Genomic DNA, 12,754 nt, shown 5'->3' with positions numbered 1-12,754 from the left:
AACACCTCGCCGTCACCTGTAAAAGAATTGCAAAGCCACATGACTCTGGCAGAGCTTTTCCAGCCAAACACTCGTGTCCCGCCTGGCTCCGGGATGCCAATCCCTGGGGTCTCTGGCTGCTGCCCCAGCAACATCAACTGCAAACTCCTGCTGCCTTTCAGCCTGAAGCTCACAACGTAATGCATTGAATTGAAGCCAAACACTTCAGAAGACCTCATTGTATGTTCTTATTAAAGGAAGAGACGTGAAGGAGGAAATAAGTTCATCCAGACTAAAATCCTGGGAAGCTGCCATCTCTGACCAGGAGGTGACCACCATGAATTGTCTCTCTCAGATATCAAACCAAGTCAGGTGTGTAAGTGGCTCAAACTTTATCTTCCAATAGTATTCTCATTTAAAACAAAAAGCAGGGAGAAAAAACCAAAACGACAAATCAACCAAACAAACAACCGAAGACAGAAAAGACAATAACATTCTGCCTGTTTTGATGAAGGGACCTTAACCTTGCATAGCATAATAAAATTATTTTGCCTGGAAAAGACCTTTAAGATCATCGAGTCAAATTGTTGAACTACCTGTTTTGATTTCATACAATACATTTTCTTCTATTCTATCCCAAGTGGAACAGATGGAGCAGATTAGGAAAATCCAAAATTAGAAAGAAAATACATTTAGTAGAAAAATCTAACACTACATAGATTTTAAACATCCTAATAGTAGTAGCAAAGGCTATTTTGAGAATGTTATTCAACTATATTTCTGCATCAAACCTTATCTAAAGAACATAGCAAAGAAAAACAGAAGCTCTCCGTAATTTGCAAACTAGTTAATTTGCTGGGTTGACTAATGCTTTGCTTTTTATTGTAAACTTCATGCAACCATACCAATCTTATTTCTCATTTAAAGAAATACTCAACAGCTGTGTTAGATTGCTATCTGCTCACTGCATCCCTGTTAATATCTCTTTGCCCTTACTCAAGGACAGAGACATTTCCCCCATCTTCAGGGTCACTTAAAATGCTGTTCTCAGCCTTTTGGTGCTCAGTGCATATGGTTCTCCCCATGCCATCTCCCACTGCAATCTTTCTGCCACGTTCCTCCCTGGCCTCGGGCTTTCTGTACAGGTGCTGCAGCAGACTGCTTCTTTACTGCTGAGTTGTGATGTTGTTTTTCACTCTCTGTACTCTTCTATGCGGCTCGAATCATGCTGTTCTCTTCTATGCTGGATTGTTAAACCGAAGTATGAATAGCATCCTTCCAAGAAAAAAAAAAAAACAAAACAACACCACAAAAAAAGGCAGCGTTAAATCAGCTAGGCTTTTCTTTTGACCTTCCATAGGGTCAAAATAGGTCAAAGGCTTTTTCATCTGCTTCTAAACATTTTTCATTATGGGAAAGGGGTAAATAACACTACATACATCAGCAGTATGAAAGATTCTACTGCTGTGAATTTTGGAGTACAATTCCCACAACCAGTGAGTAGATGGATTTTGTCTCACCACTACACAAGACATCACAGTTTCTTCAAACCTCACTTCAGTTTGGTTTCTTTATTAGAATCAAGAGCGATTTCTGAGTGAGGAGCTAAACTGAAGCATCAGTGGGTGATGTGTATCTTGTGGTGAGGTCAGCATTTATACCCATCTCCTCCAGGTCATGTCTTCTCAGAACCCTTGTGATACTGGTCCAGCAGCAGCACAAGGGGATCAGTTGTCCAGGAAGCTTAGCAAGGTGGAGAAAAAGACAACTCGTCTGTCACAAGCAGGCATGGAAGAAGGCAACCACAGCAGATGGCAGAGAAGAAGAAACACACAGTGGCTTGTGCTGGATGACCAGCTGTCAGCATTTCTGGAAAAAAACCCAACATAATTACCATATAATTACATGCATCCTTCACACTCTGTCTTCTGCCTTGCACAGAGAATCCATCTTCATAATCTTTGGAGGACTAGAGGCACAAGGAGAAAGACCCCACACCAGCAAAGCCCACTGGCCAGCTCTTGAGGAGCCACTCAGATGGCTGGACTGATCCTGGCTCCTCCACTGGCTGGAGAAAAGGCAGCTCAGCGCTCTCTGCCTGCCCTGCCATCTCTGTCACCACGACATGCCACTGTCACCACGGCACATCACTCAGCCAACACTGAGCACATCTCTGAAAGCCCAGTATGCTCAAGTCTTGTACTTTTAATGTCAAGGTCCAAGTTAGAGCAGAGAGTTTAGAGTTTACTCTATTTAACATCTTCTGTAAAATTAGTTACTGGTCATTTGACAAAATAAATTGACCTTATAATTAAGTTTCTAAAAATGCAATTACTGTAATTCTTTAAAATTGCTTTCTGTATACAGTTATCAAGTTCTTTCCTGCCTTCCACCTCCCCTAATGCCGTCCTCGCTGAGCGTAAGGCAGGGAAGAATTTAACCTCTAATATCTAAGTGGCATGCACTTATTTCCCTGGGGAACTGACCTGATCTAGAGCATTGGCTATTTATAACACATTCAAAAATAAATTGCGAGGCAAAAGAGTAGAAAGGCTGTTAAGAAAGGCTATATTTGTTGATAAAACTAGAGAAAGTAATATAGCTGTGGATTCTCATACAAAGTTATCTTCACAGCATGCTGTAAATTTTAAATTGTTGCTGAAAATGCAGATTACTCACAACTAAAGCAACTCCCTGCAATGAGCACAGTAATGGCACATGGTCAGAGCAAACTACCTCTGTTGTACACCTATCAATCCAACCTTTAATAATTTATTGTCTCTTTACCCTATGGGATTTAGGGGCATTGCTCAGGACTAGTTCCCTCTGGAATGAGATGGCCTCATTTGACTATGGCAGAATGGCAACATCAGTCCAAGAGAGCTGAGATGATACCAGAGATGTTTCACAGCTCAGCAGAGCCATGAGCCAGCACAGTGATGAGAATCCTCATAGTATCCGTGACAGCTGCCCTGGAGAGTCTCCTCTTGGAGGGAACCAGCTGGCTCACAGCATCCAGCACAGACAGTCAGATGGTGAAGACCAGGAGCAAACAACCAAGTGAAGTTATCTGGCAACACAGATGGGCCCTGAGTCATTTCTTGGATCTGTTTTTGAAGCACAGTGCGGCCGTCGGAGCTGCAATCAGGCTGTGGAAGAGCTTTGCAAGGAGCAGACAGTGGATACATGTGCCAAACATCCTCCCACCTTCTCACTGTCCCGTTTTCCCCTTGCTTAGTGTTGCCTGTTGCTGCAGTTGCTGTCAGCCAACCCCGCAGTACTACGCAGTAGCTCTGGAGACAGCTTGTGTTATCCTGGCTGAGTGAGGGCACTGGAACGTTTTTATTCAAAAAGTCTAGGATAGTTGAGGAAACCTCAGTTTAAGCTGACTCTACTGGATAATTTTCTGAATAACGTCTGCATTTGGCCTGAAGCAGAGGAAAGATTAGAAATTTCCGATCATTAGTTCTCATGAATACAGGTCTCCAAGTACTCCTCACAAGCCCAGAGCATCACTTGCTAATGAAACTACTTTTCCCTCTGCCACATTCAAAGCAGGCAATCGCAGGAGAAGACGGTCACAGGCAATGTTTGCCCACGGCGCTGCATCTCGACATCGAGGAGTCGGCAGGTGCACGAATCGCGGGACACAGGCTTGGGGTTTGCAGGGACTCAGCAGCAAGATGGGAAGAGACGTCGACTCAAAAGGAACTAAAATTCTTTCATTCTCTCCTTGTTTTTCTGGATAGCTATGAGCATTTGTCCCTTTTCATTCCCCTTGCTAACTCCTATCAGCAGAGAAAACCATCAAAGAATTACACATTAACAGAGAGAGAGCTTACCTGTGCCAGCAAAACGAGACTCAAAGTCTCTGCACCGACTTCTTATGATGAAATATTGATAGAAAATACAGTTTAAAATTATGTACTTCTTTATATACAAGTCTTTCTTGTTCAACTGTAGCCTAGTGGTACCAGATTGCTTTTCTAACTTACGTACGAATAAAACTGAGCTTTCAAAAAAGGTGAGTAGATCTTGTGCAGAATTTCAAAAGAAATTATTTTTTTAGTTTGCATGTTACCATTTGTCATTTTCAGCAGTACACTGTGAAACCAAGGGTATAGGAAAATGTGGTGGGTTTTATTTTTAACACACTGTAACTTTTCAATATTTTGTTCTTTGTCCTGTAGTAAAAAGGAAAAGCAAACAAAATTAATTGAAAGAAGAATTTTCTTGCACCAGAATTACCCGAAACCATGATCAATGCTCTTCTTATAGGAAAATCTGAGAAATCAAAATATTTTCATGAAATATTCATTGAAACAATGTGCTAACAAGAGTTTTTCAGTCAAAACTTTTCACTGGGCCTGCTTAACATGGTTACATATATGTTCAAAGTCTTGTTTCTAGCATACCAGAAGGCCAGAGGGTTTTGTCTCAGCTGCTTTTTTTCAGAATGAACACCACATTTCCCTTGAGGTCCTTGCAATCACTTTATGGGGCCGCATAAACTCTCTGCTTCACTTAGACACGATTAATTACTCAAACCCTTACTGCAGGGTCATGGTGGAGCTCCAGGCTGCAGGTATCTACCGAGTTTCGGGCTTCCAGAGGTTTTTTGGCTGCAGGGTGATGGGTACAACTCTGCTACTGCACCTCCTAGTACAACCTCCAGGTAACCACAAGAAGTCTTTCCGTGACCAGAAATCCCATTTGAACCCAACCAAGTACACCCAGCCAAGGCTCCTGTCCTGTACAGCACCACTGCAGAGACTGGGACTTCCAAACACCTCAGTGAAGCAAATGTTCTGTGCCATCACTCAATATCTGCTGGTTTGATGCATTTTGGAACTATTGCATGCTGATAATTAGTAAAATTTGCTGTAACTATCTAATGACCATGGTGAAAGATACCAAGTATCATCCCAGAAGCCCTCAACTAATTCTTCGGTATCTAATTAATTACACAATTTATTTGTTGACCTCCTTGTCAAATTTCGTGGAGTTCTAATTAGCTGATAAAATCCTGGAACTACCAAAGGCGTGCTGTAGTTTTGGTTCGTCAACTTTGACACAGAAGTTCTACACACATTGTCTCCGGCACGTTGTGTACAGTTTAGTGACACAGATCGAGAGGAACCAGAACACAAAACGCTGCGAAGATGAACTTGGCAAGATTATGTGAGTAAAATATCATCACCTGAAATCATGCCACCTTGCTGGGATAACATCTAATCTCTCATGTCAAGCTACATAAACCAGGGTAATGAGTGAGGAGCACCTAGATGGCCCGGGAAGGGGCACTCATTAGTCAGCATGTAGTGCACTGTCACCTCAGTCAGAGGCACACTGATTCCTACAGCCAGGACAGGACAAGTTGCCTTTGCACGAGTGCCTTTGGATGAGCGGCAAAACCCAAAGGACAGCAAAAATAATTACTGATCCTGTTGTGCAAGTTTCTCCCACATACATTTTCCTGGTGTGAACACAGCTCAGAGACTTCAGAGCCCTTTTGGGCTCTTCAGGAATAAATGAAGCCTTATACCAGCCTCTAAGATGTTTGAAAATTTAAAAAAAGCAGTATGTCCATTGCAACCACACCATGCAGCCTACAACCAAAAGGAGAGAAAGGGTGGCCAAAGTAGAAGACATCTTCCCATATAGTATATAACCTCTTCTTCTCTTGAGCTCTCTTTTTCTCAATTGCACCTTTTATTGACAGATGCAAAGCAAGACTAATGAACTATCGATAACCCTCGCACAAAGAATTATTAGACAAAGCAATTTTATTTTGTGGGCATTGATTTATATGTCACAACCACAGTACAAATGAAAACGGTAGTTTAGGTAGATGAACTTGAATGCTAAACAGGTGGTCATCCTGTTTATTCTTAATACCTGGCCTAAATGCATTCATAAATACATTTACATGTACTTCTGCACATTCTATATAATTATAGATATGTTTACAGATTTTCTAGATAATTACTGCTATTTGGACAGAAACCTAAAACAACCCAGACATTAAAACAGGGCTGCTGTTTTGAAGGCCGTGAATCTTGACTAACATCATGCTAATTTGAACCAGCAATTCCCAAACACATTCATACAAAAAACTACGTCCAGGCACAAAAGGGAATCAACAAGTAAAAATATGTGAATAGAAGGGGTTCGTCCTAGAATACCTTAAGCAGCCTATAAGAAGTACGAAATTTGCTGACCTAAGAGTACAGGCTGAAACAGAAGGACGGTTTTACCATTTGACCACAGGCACACACCACAGACCTGCCCACTATCAACCTGTGGCGACATCCAGAAACCTGGAGAGCTGCGAGGAAATAAACTCTGTCTGAACCAGAGAACCAGGCAGATGCGGCATCCAAATTATAATTCTCCTCTACTCTGCCATTTGTCTGACATTTAATTTGATGGCAACTGCTGCGTTAAGGACTGTCGTAGCCCCAACAGAATTATGAGAACAGTAGTGAAATTTGTTCTCTTACCCTGGTGAATCCAGAGGGACACTTCGCAGACTAAGACACAGACACCTGATTTTGCTGGCTTTCCAATGGCAAATAGGTAGCCAGCACCCATTTTTGTCTTTAAAGCTTCCTCCAGCTCTCCTGGTGAGCAATGAATCATCTCTTAAAAAGAACGGCCATTGGTCTCTCCACCATCATGATTAACACTCAAATCCCTCTAGAATACAAGCTCAGATAAAACAAGACAAAGGGCACATACACGAGAAGTCATTCAATGATGCTATGGAAAAAAACAATCCCCAGGATTTCCAAGAGAAGGCTGTTCAACCTGCAGTTTCATTCTAGAAAACTGTAAAATAAAACTGCCCTCTAATGAACTTTTAGAGGAAAAAAGTTTAGTGTTTTTTTAAATACAAGCCATGAAAACAGGACTCCTCCCGCGTCTCAGGCTCTGTTGAATATGACACTCAAAAGCCATCTCCAACACACCAGGGATTAAATTATTTTCTGAAAGCCAATTCATTCCCATCATTATTACTGGCACAAAGCTGTGAGTTTTCTCACTTTCCCCCACTTTTTTTCCAATGCTAGAAATAGATTAAACTGGTACTTTAGGATGCTGAGCTGCAGTTTCAGCTGAGCTCTGTGATTCACAGAGATTTATCAAAAATGACAAGATTCAACATCTAGGAGATGTCTCATAGTACCCAGGAGCTCAAAGAAGATGCAGCAGTCCCAACAGTAACCAGAGAAAAAATAAGCGTTAGAAAAAGAACTGAGTGGTCCTTGAAAATCAAAGGTCCGACAGAAACGGGAAGATGCTGTGCTGATCAGTACTGTGTGTTAGTGGTCAAGAAAGAGTCATTGCCTGCCTCCTCAAAATGAAAAAGCAGGGAAATCTGCCCCTCATTTCAGCTCCAAGGGCTGGTATAGACTTACTTGCGGTTACCTGTCAAAGCCTCCAAGATGCAAAGGTTTTCTCCTGTTCCATTTGCAAACAGTGTGGTATTTTCTGGAAAGTGATGTCTATTGGTTGTCACTTCTTCTAAGTTAAGCTGTCACTGGAATAGTATAACATGGTATTCTATAAGTGCATTCTCTTTTTTACACACATAGGTGTAAAGCAAATTATGATAGATTTGAAAAAGGCTAAGAAAAAATTGGAATATCTGGACAGTAAATACTTATGAACCACAAAATCATCTCCTCTGCATAATCAGCCTTTGCTTGGATGACCCATTCTGCGTAATCTAATAATGTTGATTGAGAACCACCTTGCAACCAGACTGCATCATTTCTACTAAAATTAATGTAACACAGATGGAACAGAGCCACTGACAGAGACTGGACTTCACCATATCAGCAGCAGAAGCATCCTTGCCCCATGCCAGAGCAGAATCAAGTGTTCCCTGTGCTCTGCTGCTACAGAAGTCCTTCACACACAAAAATAAAATACAGAAACCCTGGGGCTACTTCCAAGTTGCACAGTGGCCCAGGCAGGATTCTGCGGGGAGAGACCGGCTGCCTTTTTCCTCCCGATTCCTACAATGAAAGTTAAATTTAAGGTTTCATACAATGAAAGTTAATTGGAAACACCGGTACTTGGTGCTCTATATTATCTGTCTGTCTGAAATTTTTTTAGCAGTGTCAGTCTCTTGAATGTACATGGCAGGTGTCTGCGTTGTCTTTGTCTATGTTGCTGCCTGTCTGTGACCTTGGACAGGCTGCACGTTCAGCACATCAGGCATCCCCACATGCTTGTGTGCAGCCAAGGAAACATTGCTCTTCATTACGCTTCTTGCATCTGCCTTTCATTCAGGTGTATTTTAGAAAGGGCTTATTCCAAGATTGTACACAATAACCAAGAGATAACATAAAAAAAACCAAAATCAGTATCATAGAACATAAACTCAGCCACCTCAAGTTCACGGCAATATTTCATTAGCTGTTTCATGCACATAAACTGAAGCAACCAGAAGGCAAGGGCAGTGAGTATAACCACAGCAAGATATGAGAGCACCCAGATTTCTTCTAATACATAACGATTCTAATAAACACCTATAAGAGACATCCATTACAAAACAACAATTTGCACAGCAAAAAGGAATCTGAAAAATAAAGCTCCGCAATAAACGCAGTCCTGCAGTCACGTAGGAGTTTCTAGGTCTCCTAATTCTTTTACAGAAGGCAAAAGCAAATTCTTCCACAACACACCAACATGCTGGCTGTCCTTCCCTCCCTCCCATGCACCGGGAGCATCGCCTTTACAGATTTGGCAATAGCTTGAAGGAGTGAGGTTAATCCAGATGAGCGAAATCAAAATAACTGCCGTAAGACCTTTGGGAAAGCTTAATCCAATCTTCTCTTGTGAACTAGATATTATTCCCCTTCTACTTGCTTTCAGTGGTGATAAACTGCAGACAAAAGAGATACAGGACTCACACACCTCACATTTAACCACTCATAGTAAATACTCTTCTTGCTTTTGCTTATCTTACAGCCTAGTATGGATTTCCTTTTAGTAACCTCCTGAATTACAATCAAATTATACTTTTGGGGCCATTGAATTGCATGACTTGCAATACATTAATGGGTTCTGTTACGGCTCCTCAGGAAGGACTTGTAATCCTTGTCTTCTATATTTCAGTGAGACTTAAGGATATGCTTCACTGCTATGTAGAATAGCATGTACCTTAAATTTGCCAGAGTAAGTTCCATGCAAACAGTGCATGGACAAGTGCACTGCCTCTTATAAGAAAATTTTGAAGAATATACATTTCTTCTTTTGCCTTACAGTGACAGTACAGGGTTTGAATGGTACAGTAATTCCAAAAACTCTTTCAGACATTTATTCGATTTGATTTAATGGTGCACAGTCTATATGTCAGGTGTTGGCTGCTCTGCAAACTATTTGAAAATAAATGAAAGCATTAATGTTCAGAAATGGTGCAGCATGCCACGTTCCTCTTGACACCACTGACAGCATATTTCTTAGTTACACTTTCATCCTATAATAAATTGTTACTTTGTTAGTTACGGGCGACACAGCAAAGAAAACATAGTATCTGGTCTATAGCTTTCTTCACTACCCTGAAATCAATCTTTGAATTATATAAATGTTTAGGTAATTGAAATAAAAGAGAGAATACACACAGTATAAAAGTCCTGAAGAGATTTCTTGTCAGATCTGACTGCTCTCCCCTGGAATTTCCAAGGTCAGGATGATGTCCAAGGTAAATGTGCTGATTCTTCAGCAGTCAGTTCAGCCTGAGGAGGTGCAGCTGTTCTCCTCCACCTCCTCCTCCTCCCAGCTCCCCCACTCGGGATCCAACAGGAAAACCAGAAAACTTTTACATATATTTCTATTGCACAGGACTGAGCTAAGAGCTACAGTCTCCTGCACTGACACTGTAAGAAGTACATCCTCTAGTCCGTGTTTGCAGCCAGAACATCCTGTCACCTCACAGAGATCCTCTGGCCAAGACCATCAGCCCTCAGTTACTTCTCCAACCGGGCGGACTCCGGGAGAGAAGCACTCCGTTGGTTTTGGAAATCAGATCTTTTAGAGTGTTTCATGCTGACTTCCTGATGAGTTTCAATAAACTTGACAGGTAACTCTTCCTTCTCCCTCCCCCAAAGCGTAGGTACTATCCTGCAATTATACTGAGCAATAAAATAATTTCTTCAACAAGATATCTCCCAGTACAGCTGAATGAATACATGGATAAGCAAGTATAGCTGTAGATTATTGATCATAATTGAGTAAGGAATAAAACAAGGTTTTGAGATTACACTTTGAAATAGTGGATGAATTTTCTGCTGCTAAAAATAGGTTATTTTTGGAGGGTGTATATGACATCTCCAGAAAAAGATCATAGTACGTATCTCTGAATACTTCCTCCATTGATAGCAAATCTGCCATTGACTCTGCTCAGCATCCTGAAGACCAACACCACCTGGAAGAAAGTAGCTACTAAATAGAGATCACAAACATGCAGACTGTTTGACCAATGCAATTCTCATTATTTCTAAACGAACTAAACTAAAAGTAAAGTTAGATCTAGAGAGGATTTGAAAGAATCTCAGGTGCACAAAATGCCACTCCTGTACCCAAAGTAGCTCTTATTTAGCAGCTCCTACAGCAACCCAGCAAAACACTCAGCAGAGGCAGCAGGATGTTTTTTAGCACCATGGTGGTTCACACAACCTGAAAGCACAGCAAGGAGAGGTGAGGACACTTTGGAGATAAGAACATCTGTGCTTTCAAAGAGAAAACAAAGGGACTTTCCTTTTAGAAGAACCAAACACATGGCATGTAAGCCTGAGGAGCCTGGCTTCCTGCCCCACCACCTCCTCCACTGCTCCATGGAGGGGACAGCCCGCACCCCTCACAGGGTGACACTGGGCACCTTCCTGCAGGTGCCAGCACAGCATCCTGGGGAAGCCAGTGGCCTGGGACACTCAGGCTTTCCTGCTAAGTACCTAATCACAGGTCCACTAAGAAAAATTACACATTCCATAGATAATCAGAGTAGGAAATTCCTCTGTCTGCCACAACTAGGTGGGAGATACAAATCTCTCTTCTCCCTTTATTCCATCTTGCTTTTTTAAAAAAATGTTATGTTTTTTTCCAGTTGTATTCCCAATAAGCTGTCAGGTCAGAAACAGAGTTTGCCAGCCCTGAAATGAAGTAAACTTTGCTGGCAACATCACAACAGGGAAAAAATGTTCAAATAACATGTAGAGGAAATTTCCCCATAAGACAATTTGAAGAGTTGTCGACAGGTACCAGATGAACGGAGAAAAGTGCTGGATGCCACGTGTCGAGCAGCACAGAGGAGGAATAGTTTTCAGCAGCACTGGTTTCAAATGGAAAACGAATTTTCTTTCTGACTGGGTCCAAAGTGCCTTTCATCCTCATCTTCCTTTAAATAGCTTGGGACTGGAGTCTGCTGAATGCAGTGTGTGATGAGAAGTGATTCAGAAAAGGAGGGACATTGCCAGATGCATCCCACAGAGCCTCAGCTCAACTCCTGTGGCAGTCACAGGGTCACAGTGGACTTTCCAACACTCACACACTGTGCATATTTGTCCATAATATTCATTATTTGCGCCACACAGTTGGGGGAGGAAGACAATCTCCATGATTTATCAATCTCTTTAAGGTCTCAGGCAGCAGGACTTCTGCTGGCCAAATCATGCACTAGTTTTTCCCAACATTAATGTTTGTGATAACAGAACAAACCATCACAGATATATTCTGCCTTAAAACATACATGCTGTATTCACATGAGTACAAAAAGGGTTAATATTAAAATAGGCATCACGAATATTGAAATACATTCGCAAATTCAAAGGCTACAATTGTGTCCTTCTTATTTGTGTGTTTTCCACAAATATTTAAAAGGGAACTTCCCTGGCAGAAACATTCATCAGAACAGAAAGTTTTTAAGATGTAACTCACTCAATTTACACCAAATATTCACAAAACAGATATTTGGTGTGTATACACAGGAGGAAGTTGATTTTGGGAACCTCCAATTAGGCAGCAGAAACTTTTCCTTCAGCCGCCTTAGATAAGAACTAAAAAAAAAAAAAAAAGAAAAGGCTTATTTTGATAAATTATTCAGCAAAGATTTTCGAAATGGCAAATATAAATGTGAGAAAAAGACAAGCTTCATCTGTAAATTATTCACTCTGCATTGTGAGGGAAGGAAATGCCTCAGCAAGCCAAGCTGGGAGCAGCAGCTGCACCAAGTCACGTACATTAACTGTGTGCAACCAGCAGCTGAGTGACTCCTGGATACTGAGCCTCCTGAAAGCTCTGAACTGGGGCCTCCAGCCCAAGAATCTTCCTAATTAGAGTAATTTCTAACAGCCTCATCTTCCAACTTGATGCCCAGGAGCACATCAGTGCTTTCTGAACGCTAAACCCCACGGCCACCAACTCCATCCCTTTCCTTTCACTAAGGCAGCTCTATTTTTCATCTTTAAAGTAGACAGGATCTTCCCTTTGCCTTTCATAACTGCTTGCACTGATCACTTCAGACAATATTGTTTTTTATCAGTCTAATGTCTATGATAAGATGCCTCCAAACCCTAACAGTATCTAAAGCATTAGGAGCAACAAATATTTAGCCTTTCAGTTTAATCATGATAATAAAGGGACGTGGAAGCCTGTCCATGTAATTTTACAAAGAAGCTTTCTTCTACATATAAAATATTGTACAGTTCGCTAGTTTCGTTAGATTTCCTCACATAGATGTAACCTTCACACAAACAAATTCACCATA

At 41.4% G+C, this 12,754-nt stretch overlaps 1 protein-coding gene across 4 annotated transcripts in view; it reads right to left on the bottom strand.

Moving 5' to 3' along the window:
• The window catches only part of LOC139828782 (uncharacterized), a 266,478-nt gene that overhangs the window by 15,227 nt on the left and 238,497 nt on the right, over positions 1–12,754 (bottom strand). The window contains exon 7 of one of the 4 annotated variants that reach the window (XM_071813192.1): positions 1,627–1,848. The exons of the other annotated variants lie outside the window; for them this stretch is intronic. The gene's annotated coding sequence lies outside the window, so the exon portion shown is untranslated. Of the gene's footprint in view, positions 1–1,626; positions 1,849–12,754 lie in introns of those variants that run through there. 4 annotated transcript variants of the gene reach the window in all.

Source organism: Patagioenas fasciata, chromosome 10, assembly GCF_037038585.1.
Source record: "Patagioenas fasciata isolate bPatFas1 chromosome 10, bPatFas1.hap1, whole genome shotgun sequence".
Classification (NCBI taxonomy): domain Eukaryota; kingdom Metazoa; phylum Chordata; class Aves; order Columbiformes; family Columbidae; genus Patagioenas; species Patagioenas fasciata.
Note: the sequence above shows the minus strand (reverse complement) of the source record. Positions and strands in the feature narration are given on the sequence as shown.